At 35.1% G+C, this 13,121-nt stretch overlaps 1 protein-coding gene across 5 annotated transcripts in view; it reads right to left on the bottom strand.

Moving 5' to 3' along the window:
• LOC110447949 (tubulin polyglutamylase ttll6-like) overlaps positions 1-8,413 on the bottom strand; it is a 63,654-nt gene extending 55,241 nt beyond the window's left edge. For all 5 annotated transcript variants that reach the window (XM_021493947.1, XM_021493944.1, XM_021493945.1 and 2 more), the window contains exon 1: positions 8,331-8,413. The gene's annotated coding sequence lies outside the window, so the exon portion shown is untranslated. The remainder of the gene's footprint in view (positions 1-8,330) is intronic.
• Positions 8,414-13,121: the final 4,708 nt, after the last annotated feature.

Here is a 13,121-nt window from a genome sequence, read left to right on the forward strand (position 1 = left end):
TAAAGATGGGATTTTATGTATCAAAATACAACCAAAATATGATACTATAGTATGTGAATACCCAATTCTATTTTCAATGCATTACAAAAAGACACATAATTCTCCCACCCTTCACAGGTGTGTCTCCCGTTTAGCTGGGAAAGATCAGCTTGTCATCCCTAGGGGTAGATAGCCTTGTGCCGATTGTGACGCCATTAAAATGTATCACCGGTAGACTTCAAAATTAAATGACGATATTCATACCCCACATGTGTTTTTGTTTACAAACAGAAACTGTCGGTGGAGTTGTGACTGAAATAATAGGATGGGAGAGAAATAATGATCCCCTACTTTGAAGGTGTAACAGAGAAACCTCCAACCCTCAGGAAGTTCTTTTTTGGGTTGTCTAACTTGATGCTCTGCCGATCGAGGGTTAGACAAAAACCAACAAACATCACTCCGAGGGTTGGAGATTTCTCTGTCACACCCTCAAGGTAGGGGAAGATTCTATTAGTCACTAATGGTTAAATATATATATATATATATATACAAAAAAGCAGCAGTCCCTCTTAACTCAGATACGTATTGGTACTACAATATAAAATAACTCAGCACTTAAGTGATAGCGATCAGGAGAGTGCAGACACATTAGGTGTCAGATCTTGAGAGTGACCTGCAGTGATTTTTCAAGCTTACATTAATACTACATGTAGATTGCGACAATTGTGATAATATCAAACGATGCAAAACAAATTCAGGTAAAGATAAACATGCTTTCTTAATGTCCTCTAATGGGACAACAGAAATACGGCCCAATTTTTAAAAAAAGTTTTGAGAAAATCCACAGACAAATGTGCCAAATTTTTGCACTTCCCAAACATTAAAACTGGTTGCCCTGGTCCGTGATTTAGAGCGTTTGACAGTATGAAAAGCATTTTGAAGAATCAATTTGGAATACTTTCAAGTCCCAGAGTCACACTGATCTCTAAATGGAACGCTTGTTAGCGTCACACTTAAATGGGATTCTTCAGGTTCTTGTGTAGTAATTGGATCAGTTTGGTTTAACGTCCTCGGACTGCTCAGGGGTCATACATATAAAAACAGTCTTGTCTTGGTAATACATAAATGAATATATTATCAAAGGTGTTCAATTTCATAATAAAACCTAACATACAGGTAAATGTCGAAAGATAATACTTAGCCAGACCTATACTGTTAAAAATAATGAAAAATTTCACTAGCTTTGTCTATAAATTATACAAGCCCTGGATATCGGAAACGTGGCACTGTACACATGTACACCTGATAATCTGATCAAATGCTGAGGTGAAATTCTCCAAGCAGGCGGCCGGGGTTCGATCCCCGAAGTTGTTGTATGCATGGATGCATGGATAGTCAGAGAAAGTGTTTTTCTCCTGCCCACACAACTCCAACAACCCATGGAGTATAAATTGGTCTAGGGTGGATGTTGCAGTATCTATGCTGTAGCATTCAAGTTAGGTGGCACTTATTATATATAAATGATGCTGTTGGAAGCATGGTCCAACTACAAACAGAACAAATCACCAGCACACACGCAGGCATACACACATAGGGAGATATTAACCAGGTGGCATAGGACTAGTAGTTAATGCCTGATAAGGCAGCTCCTGCAAATTCCTCAAAATTGTATTGATTAATGTATATATATGCTAATTGTATTAATTGTATATCTATGTACTGTAAAGCACTTTAGATTGGCTTATGCTAGCTAGATAGGGCGCTATATCAAATGTTGTATATTATTTATTATATATGACTAGTTACGCTGTATACTGGGAAGTTTTCACCCCATTTTACTTTTCACATTTTCCCCCTGAGATTTCCCTGAAGCAAACTTCCTGCAGCATAAAATAGAAAAGGTTTTAAACTGGCTTCAGCCGACATGATCACATAGTTTTGGCGCGTGAAATGTTCAGAAAAAATGTCAACTAATTTACATAAAGTTTTTGTTGTTTACGCAGCTTTTCACTTTTTGGAAAGGACAATTCAAATTTTAAAACAAATCAGTCAAATGATATATTATTTTAAAATACATCATAATTCTTATAAGTTTAAAAGACCAGTTTAGGGAAGGTGTTTCACTAGTCCTTCTGAAATTAGCCGATGCCTGATAATAAGCCCACCAATTTGAATGTAGGAAAAAACACCACTTACACATGCTATTTCATTTTTCTTTTTTAAAATTTAGAAAACTGCTTAAAATAAGATATATTGCATGATATTTGTCAAATGTTTTCCTAAAACTTCACCATATTTTTTTGGTAGTAGTTATTTTATGTCCCCTACAGTCGATAACTTTTACGGTTTCGTGCAATAGATCGCGATGTTTCCTTATAAGGAAATCTTAGACTAGTTACATATGACGAAGGACTAGTTAATAATCTATTCTACTAGTCCTGTATTGGCACCTGGGCTTATTGTAGAATATATGTGGTAGTCTAGGACTAGTGAGTTAGCTTTTAGTTTCTACCACTGGTGACAATCAATTAGATACATTTGCCGTTTGGTGACCTACATGTATATATTGATCATTGATGGTAAACTTTGTATTGTTATAAGATGTTCAAATGAAAGGTGTTCCATATTAATAATCAATATCTGGTGACCTACAATGTACATACTGGCCTTTGTTCAAATAAGTATGGTCATCATGATTATTGGTTCCAGCTATGACATTTGAAATGTAAAACAAACTTTGGGAGAAGCTGTTTTACAGAACTTCTGGTACTTATGTTTGCGTATTAATATATTTTGCCCTAGTTTGTTGTAGTATGTGTTAGACAGTTTTACAGCAGAACAAATAGCTGATTGTAGTATTTTTTGTCCTGGAATATAGGGTCTATTGACCTCTTGACTTTTTTATTTCTACCAGTCTGTATTGATGCCAAGGACTCAAGTACCTACGAGGGGGACCATGCATGTAAATACAAATGGAATTGTGTAGCAAGAAAGAAAAAACTGCAACGACCAGACGGAGATTTGAACGAGGGACCTCAGAAGTATCCAGAGGCTCTAGAAACAAATACCTGTACCACTGTCAAAAATTGTAACTACATATTGGAAATCGTTTTTTCTGCCCTAGCTGTGGCTTTGATAAATTTATCATTTCTGAAAAGAAAACCATACCTTGGGGGACGTTTATGAATAATAATACACACATAGATGAAATATTCATCAACAGTAATCTTAGTGTAAAATTACAACAGGTGCAACAACCAGACTGAGATTCGAACCTGGGACTATACAGAGGCTCTTAGACTAATTGAGCTACCTGATCGCCAGCTATTGACAGAGTCTTGTTCCCCTACAATGGCTAGATTTTCCCCTTCAATAACCCTGTAATAATTCAATTTGTATTTTAGTTAAATGAACCACTTGTAATGGTATGTATCACTGATTTTATCAAAGGCCTTTGAAATATCGATGACTACGATATCTGTTTGGAGGCTAGACCATTCCAAGTATCAGTCGTGATGTTGTATACATGAAGTTATTATTGGGGTACACAATACCTCGCCAGTCTATACGGATACATAAGCTTGAAGGGGTATATCATGTACATGTACAGTATACATTTATATATATACACACACATGGAATGCTGTAGATGCATGTATGTAATACAAATTTCCATTATTCAACCTGTAAATAAATCTACCATTTCAAAAAGGTATCCTTAAGGATCCCGGCCTGTACCACTGCCAAAAAGTGTATCCTTAAGGATCCCGGCCTGTACCACTGCCAAAAAGGTATCCTTAAGGATCCCGGCCTGTACCACTGCCAAAAAGGTATCCTTAAGGATCCCGGCCTGTACCACTGCCAAAAAGGTATCCTTAAGGATCCCGGCCTGTACCACTGCCAAAAAGGTATCCTTAAGGATCCCGGCCTGTACCACTGCCAAAAAGGTATCCTTAAGGATCCCGGCCTGTACCACTGCCAAAAAGGTATCCTTAAGGATCCCGGCCTGTACCACTGCCAAAAAGGTATCCTTAAGGATCCCGGCCTGTACCACTGCCAAAAAGGTATCCTTAAGGATCCCGGCCTGTACCACTGCCAAAAAGGTATCCTTAAGGATCCCGGCCTGTACCACTGCCAAAAAGGTATCCTTAAGGATCCCGGCCTGTACCACTGCCAAAAAGGTATCCTTAAGGATCCCGGCCTGTACCACTGCCAAAAAGGTATCCTTAAGGATCCCGGCCTGTACCACTGCCAAAAAATGTCACCATTCATCAGACACTTTTTTGACAAAGGTTGTATGTCTGATAAATCATTTTTGAAAAGAGAATCAAACCTTGGGGAATTCTCATAAAAAATGACAAAAGGGAAATAAAAAATAAAAGAATCAGCATCAGTACTACCATCTGTGTTTAAAGTCGTTCAGTTATTGAGTGTCCATAATATTAAAGAATTTTGTCTACTAGGAAAAATCATCTGTGAGGCAAACAAATTAAGGGTATTATAATGGAATATGATTGTCTTCATTCTCTGTACATTGTCCATGATTTGTGTATAATATGTATTGTATACTGATGGGCCAATGGCCTAAAGTTCGAATAAAACTTAAACCTTGAGTAAAATAAAAATTCTTGAGTAAAACAAAATCTTATACTTAAGTGTTCTGAATGATAAAATGCGATAGGTCCAGACATCAGAGGATTCAAACTTTGAACTTCTGATCATTTAACTGTCACTCAAGCAAACTGAGCTGGTCAACAGTAGTGGCCTAGCTGGGCCACTTAGAGCTACATGTAGTTTATAAATCCAAAATGAAGTTAGGTGAGGTTGTTGTATGTACAAGAAACTTAAGTTGAATTCCAAAGTGTTTGCCAGCGGCCGGGAACCTTAAGCACACACAATACAAACAACAGGAAACTGTAATTTACCATATATTATATACAGAATTTATTCAATCTTGTTGTTAAACAAGAATATATTCCTAGAAACTGGAAACAGGGAATTATAGTAACTCTATATAAAGGTCACGGAAAGCTGAAAGATGATCCTAACAGTTATAGGGGAATAACCCTCTTGCCAGTATTTTCTAAAATGTTTGAAATGGCTATTGCAAAGAGAATTAACAATATATAATAGAGTCCGATATATTTCCAAACAAGCAACAGTCAGCATATCAGAAGAATCTATGTAGTCTTTGTACTGCGTTTAATTTGCAGGAATGTGTATATTATAATATGGAAAATGGTTCAGATGTATATGCGTCGTTTTTAAATAGCGCTAAGGCGCTTGATACCGTTTGGCATGACGGTCTACTAGTAAAATTGTATGGTATTGGCCTTACTGATAAAGTGTGGAATATTTTAAATTATATGTACACGGATATACACAGTTCTATAATTTTTAATGGTTAAACCTCGGCACCAGTAAAGATGGAGCGAGGTATCTTACAAGGCGAGGCTCTCTCAGCCAAAATGTACTTAGTTTTTATTAATTGTTGAATGAAGTTGAAAACTGCGGTAGGGGCGCAATGATAATCGATAAAACTGTAAATGTTCCAACTCAAGCAGACGATATATGTTTGGTTAGTACAAATATTACAAGTCTAAATAAAATGTTAACTATTTGTGAATCATACAGTCGGAAGTGGCGATTTTTGTATTCTGCGTCAAAAAGTAAAGTTGTCGTATTTTCAAATAAAAGAATCATAAACATTAACTGTACTGTACGTCTTTACGATAATATATTGCCTGTCGTTTCAGAAATTACTCATGTAGGTATCTTATTGAATGCTAAGCACAATTCCATTGAAAGAATAAAACAAGCGTGTAAAAAAATAAAAAGTGGTACTATGGCCCTTTTACGTTCTGGGGCACATCAATGCGCACTAAACCCATTAACTGTTGCTAAAATTGTAAAAATCAAAGTCTACCCGTCTGCACTTTACGGTTGTGAACTCCGGGTACTTTCAAATACTGAGTTATTGATGTTAGAGAGAGCCCACCATTTTATTGTTAAGTCAATGCAAGGTTTCGGAAAAAGAACAAGAACTGATACATTATATTTGTATGTGTACTTCTTTAATCGGATGGTTTTCTATAGAGGCGTATATCAATATCAAAAAAGTAACTTAATCTGCAAAGTATTCATTTTGAGGTATTTTATGTATACAGTTAATAATTATAGTCAAAAAGGTTGTATACAAGACATTGTCAGATTACTAAAGAAGTATAATCTATATGAATACATTATAAAATTTCTAGATGATGTTGTTTTTCCAAATAAAATGTATTGGAAGTCATTGATTTATAAATCCGTAACAAATTATGAAACTAATACATGGATGCAAAGAATGTCTAATGACACAGACTTTACACGATTTTTATTGCTACATGACTGTCTAAAACCTCATAATTTATGGAAATTACTCTATTAAAAATTAGCCTTGCGTCACCCAAATTTTCTTGACAATATTGGATATGTAATGAAATTGATTGGATCTACACGTGTAAGTAACATACAACTTTTATGTCATCATTGTGGCTATTTCTACACAGATTTTGTATACGTATCTCATGTGATTCTGCATTGTTCTGTAACAGAAAATCTTTGTGACAATTTACGGTGTATAATTGCCTGCATTCAAGTATTGAACTCAGTTCATATCTGCATTCACTGCCTGACTATTCAGTAATTCACATTTTACTAGGAGGCCCAATGACCTATAATTTAAATGAAATTGATTTTGAAGAATTTAGACTAGAATCTGTTTATGCGATAAAAAGAATGTTTGACTTATATACATAATAATTATTATTATAATAATGTCTAACAAATCCTTGCCTTATAAGGAAAATGTAAAAAAAATGAACATAGGCAAGGTATTATTATTTTTTTTTTTTTTACTGGCTACATAAACCAGTATTATATCACTGATATTTAACAATATGTATATATACGTTTGTGAATTTGTATGAATGTCACGATTGTTGTTTGTAAATAATGTATTATTCATGTACTATCATTGTATCATGCTTTCCAATTTGGAGGAAATAAAGATGATATAGGGATATAAACGTTATTGTGGTAGCTCTACACCAAAAGTCAGCAACATTTAATTAGGTCAAAATATGAATGGTGCTTTTCTTGTAAGACACACCCTCATTTTGAAAGCCCATGGCCAAAATCTATATTCTCTGTAATGGAACTCCTCAACATTTTGAAAATGACATTCAGGACTGGAATGAAAAAATATTTCAAAAATCACTGGAAATTCGATCGGGGAATCAACCCCAGGCCGCCTTGGTGAAAAGCAAGTGCGCTATGGGATAATCCACTGGGCAACCCGACCACCCATTGTTATAGTCGGTTGTAAAAGCCTGTTTAGGTTAGTGTTACCCTGTTTTTAACCATGTACCAACTTTAAATAAAATTTACTTGACATGACATAGTATAGGCTATGACTATTGTTAAATCCCTTTTGAAATCATTCAAAAAGTTACCAATAGGCTTCATTAAATTTAACCCAGCAAATTATAATAGTGAAGTGTAAATTATTTTTTGGAAGAGAGGGAGGGGATGCATGAAGTTTAAGACATCTTTACTTGGTAGGTAATTGTCCAAGTAACTGTCATATAATTTCTATTTATAATTTATATTACTACACCCTGACACTAACATGCTAATCCATAATCAGTATTACTACTTAAAACAGTTAGTACTGTGACATGTCAGCAATATTTTGGAAAACAACGTCAACGAGTCGTTGACTCAACTTTGTCATCAATTATAAAAAAAGACTATTATTATTATCTTGTACATTTTGTTACCAATATATCAAATGGCAGGAAGTCAAGCATTGCCTCAACAATAACCATGTTTCACTGAATCAAGCCAGAATGCCACTAGCTCCACAGACATGACCACTTAATTAATTTCAACGAAAAAACCTAACAAATAATTCTTATTCACCTTGTATACTGCACTTTACAGTAGGCCCTACTGCAAAAGTGAGCATTTCTAATGACCTCTTTAAGCAACAGTTTTTCAGGAGGAACTGCCTCAGAGCTCAAAACGGTCATTAGGCAAAGTCGAATCACACGGGAACAGAAATTCCCGAATTGTTTTATTATCAGCAGGTCATTCGCAGTCTAAGATTCGACAGACTCAAAAGTCCGTTAGTTTTCTACTGTCAGATACTCGTGTATTGAAGAGTGTATAGAACATTGCTCAATATGAAGTCGTGTTCCTTTTGGACGACTCCTGGACTCGTTAGGACAAGCGAAAACGTCCAGTCAGTGTTATTTCCGCATATCTGATTCAATATTGTTAAACATAAAGTTACAGACTTTACATACCTATTGATCGAAGTAATATCATGATGTTACGTTATTTCCCACACACGTTCCGCCATATTGTTTAAACATGGCGACTCTTAGTAACCCTATCACGCATCCAATGTAAACAATATTAATCCGCGATGCTTTTAAGATATTTAATCAGCTCTTTCGTGAGAAAATAATAACACATTTATTATAAGCTTGTATGTTTATTTAATTTTAAGTAAAGTACGACCTAAAATAAACGAATTAAAACGAATCATACCAACACAGTCGTTAAAAATAGTCCAAATCCATTTTCAATTATAAGCGGTGATTGGTCAATCGTTGCTCAGTAAAAGACCTTGACCTCAAATAATAACAGAGATCACATAAAGAGAGGTAACTCTTCTTTTTGTAGAAACCTATTTTGTTACAAATCAATTTCTAGTTAAAAGATTCTTTAAAAATCCCACATGTCTTAAATGAATACATTATCTAAAAAACGTTATATGTTGGCTAAACGACGCTGAATACGTAATAAAATGTGTTATTCAAATAGCTGAGAAACAGACCTATTTACAAATAATTCAATTTTGATAACACATCTTGTGTCGTCTTGCACTAACTAACACACATTAACATTGGGTCACTGATATCAATTACTTTTACTATTCATTTTGTCATATAATTAATATATCATTTACTTATAAATTAATGTTAAATAGCACTTTATTCGATTTGTCTACTGTCTTTTTAAGAATGATATAAAAAGGGCTTTAATTCTGAATAGAATGTAGTGAATTAAAATGTTTTTACTTTCCATTGATTATGACGATAAACTGATATTTGATTTTAATATGAAATTAATTGTATATAGCAAACACCACAAAAAGCATTTGCAAATATGTCGTTTCCATATTGGTTTGAACTGTATCATGAGCCTAAAGAAAAACTACTAGACTATCAACATATACTCGTGTTTTTTTTAGTTTTGAACGTAAATGTATCTTTTAAAATGCATGTTTCTTACATTAAATGATAAAAATATGCATTTAAATCCTTAATTACCATCATTGGAAAGTCTATGACGTCATATACGTATATTGTCTACAAAATGCAGAAAATATCACAAATGTCAGCAGAATATATAGAATAGCTATAGTTCTGTGGTTAGTGACACAATCAGCTACAACTTGCTGGAAATATACAGTGATGTCAGTAGGGTTTTACATTCATTTCTCACACTTAGATCTCTGGAATTGCTATTGTACACCTTTCGAAGCAAGCTGCATGTCGTCAGGTTTAAAACGAAGGATGATCAATATTCTGCTAATTACAACCTAGTAGCATTAATACAAGCAACGATCAATAGTTTTTGAACGGCTAGCTGTAAAATATTTTAACATTTATTTATATCATAACTTACTGATATACAAGTATATCGATCGGGATTCCAGCCTGGGCATTCTTCAGTACATCAAATGATAGAAATGCGAACATTTTGATTGAAAGCCTCCTACATATACACGTTCGGTGTTTTTGGTGGTATACCTATTTAAAGCGTTCGACCGGCTGTGAAGGCACTGAACGTGAAACAAACTCTTTAGTTACGACATTTCGGGAAAATTGTCTGATCGGTTAAATAACCATTTAAGTGATAGACAATAATAGCTAAGGTTTTGTTGGCAACTGGCAAATCTAGTAATGCTGGAGTTCCCCAAGGCTCGGTACTGGGTCCTTTATTATTCATTCTCTGCATAAAAGATACTTCTAATACATATTTATTATGCTCGGAAGAATCTTCATGCAAACTGTGGATACTTCACGACAATAAATATTACGAAACCCACGTTTTTCCTTGTCGTATAAACGTCTCATTGAAATCAATCTTAAACGTACTGATGTCTCTAGGTTCTCAGTGCAGATTCTCTTTAGTTGTTTGATGTTGCTGTAGAGCACATTTTCTTAGAGAATGACACAGTATAATCTTTCAAAACAACCGCCATTAGACTACATACCTAAGGGGTAAATATAACAAGTACTTAGCAAAAGACAACAAAACCAACCGACTTAAAAGAAAAGGCAGAGGAAATAGGTTTTTTTTTTGCAAATGACTTTGGGAAGTGGAATACCACATGTGCAGTCTCTCCAAAGACCACGTTTATCAAAACAGACACATGGTCATTGAAGATATTTTTAATTCAAGGGGTTTATTAATTAGAAGATGATTAACAAAGTACCACAGCATGTCCCAAGTTTAGAAATAAGCGCTCATGAAAGTCTGAATTTGTACATTTTAAGTTGTGCGTTATGCACAAGACTGCCTTTTGATTTAAGACAACAGCGACTCTGAGAGAAAGAGGTTTTTTGCCTATGTGAAATCCAAATAGACGGATTTTAGTGATAGGGACAGATGACGAACAGGCCACGAATAAAGCTGCAACAAATAAGTTCTCTGACTCGACGCACGTGCTTTGCACCCGAAATTTACATCAGAATGACAAGACCCGATTAGCAATTGGGAATAAAAAATTCTGACGGCAATCGACTTCTAAACGACGTTTTAACAACGAGGATGTTACAGACGCAGACGACTCAATTACATTTAACGATAGGTGTGACAAACTGCAAGCTACGTGTCAATCTGTCTCTCCTGAGTTTGCAGATAAATCGAACAAATTGAAACACAAGAAAGTAAAGAAACCTCAAAGGTTAGAATGAATTCAACAGAAATGAAAAAAATAACAATGAGCATGTGTCGTACAGAGCCGAACATTCCCCATGAGGGAAAAGACTGATCACGGAACAGCTAGAACGATACAGAACAAAGTTAGAAGGGTTTCAATGTCTACTTACAAATTAATTTAACGAAGTAAACTGGCGTGTTTTTGAAGAGGAAAGTTATTTCTATAGACAGACAATCCAATCGGTGATTGGCAAGTATATAAGGAGTGAAGCAGGGACAAAGACGAAGAGAAGAACGGGCATAGGCAGTTTCGGGAAAAAATGTTAATTTTGTTAACATATCTAACTTTGAACATTGATTAACCACTTATTTTACTATCGTCATGTTTGATTGATAGCTTCGTCAGCTTCACTTGTTCAAAGTGAAGAAATGAACATTTCTTATTTTAATAATGGATTGATATCACAATGTTCAAATTTGGAATTTTCTTGTCGCAAACGTTGTTAGTCCAAAAATGTGTCTTAAACATAATCATGGACATTGAAGGAATTCATTTATTTTACTCGCTTCATTTACACCATTGTCTAATGATATTGATACTACTTAATCATCATTACTTTAGCCCCTAGCTTTCTAGTCAGTTTTTCCTACTTTATTGCAGCTGGGCTCTTAACTCCGTCTAGGGCACCAGTAACAAGAAACTCTTGCACAATACAATGTAGCCCGAGTTTCCTTTGACCCTGACACATTTGTGGAATGATAATCCATTGGACTACATTAAAAATAGTAATATGAAATCAAATGAGAGAAAATGGAAAGAATAAAGAATTCCTGCTCTGTGGTTTATCTGACAAACTAACTAGTCGTCTGCAGACGGTCCAGAACACTGCAGCACGTCTGGTTACTCGTACTCGACAGAGAGAGCACATCACACCTGTGCTATATTCATTGCACTGGCTACCTGTACGATACAGGTTGTAGTACGAAATTTTGGTGTATACATACAAGGCACTGATGGAACATGATCCTGTTACCTGTATCCGCCGTCACGATCACTGTGGTGGCAGATATAATCGTTGTTGTGTGTCCCAAAATCTCTGACCTATGGAAACCGGTGCTTTGGAAGGGTCTCGGCCAAGTTTTGGAATAGCTTGCCATCTGCTACCAGGAAGTCAGAAACTATGGCCTTTAAAAAGTATATACGTATCCACCTGTTTATGTCTGCATTGTAGGATCTTTTGTGCTGACGTCATGTACATATCACCCTATATTTAAATGTTGTATATTATACATGTAACTTATGTATGCGCAGGAATTAAAAGGTAAATATAACTGGGTACAATATGGAGAAGCTTAAAATGTCTGGATTTATGAATCTTTAGTAAGGCCAAATATAAAGTACTGAGGAAGTGTTTTGAAACATAACTGTACATGTAAGAACATGGATATATAAGACCAGAGATCGTCCATCGAAGAGTGACCAAGCTTATGCACGGAATGAAAAAAAAACAATGATGAAAATAAAAGCAATACTTTTTTAAACATTTCTTTCAGACAAAAAGTGGAGCACTATCGGAACTCCCTGTCTAACCACTTAATAAATTCGCTTTCTAAAAACCCGTTTGAAGCTGAATTAGACAGACATTAACTTACTCCTAGTGTAACTAGAATTATAAAGCCAACAAGGACGAATCACACCGTCGTTGAAGTGACAACACAGATTGACATCCAAGAGTCAGTACAGGTTTATGTATGTCTGTACGAGGACGACTTCACAGAAAGGGGTGCAACTCTTGCATGACTATCTTACTTCTGAATTAAAATACTTGTTGTATGAGAGCTTTCTCCACTCGCATAATAATTAGATTTGAGTTCGGGGTAAAGTGTCAAATAAAAAAGTGAAATCATTACATATTATGATTCGAAATGACCTTTTTATTCGAAACAGAAAACCAAAACATGAAACAATTGAGACAAATAATAAAATTTAAAGATGACCATGTTAAGAAAGTTTTTGAAGAACTCTCTTAGTTCTGAGTATTGGCCTCTAATTCCTAAATTACAGTTCCTATATGGATGAAAACTTGTTCATTCATTAGTAACCTACATTTTTTTTCTCTGGATTTTTCAGGAGATATAAC

The sequence above is a fragment of the Mizuhopecten yessoensis genome, unplaced genomic scaffold, assembly GCF_002113885.1.
Source record: "Mizuhopecten yessoensis strain PY_sf001 unplaced genomic scaffold, ASM211388v2 scaffold3689, whole genome shotgun sequence".
Lineage (NCBI taxonomy): Eukaryota > Metazoa > Mollusca > Bivalvia > Pectinida > Pectinidae > Mizuhopecten > Mizuhopecten yessoensis.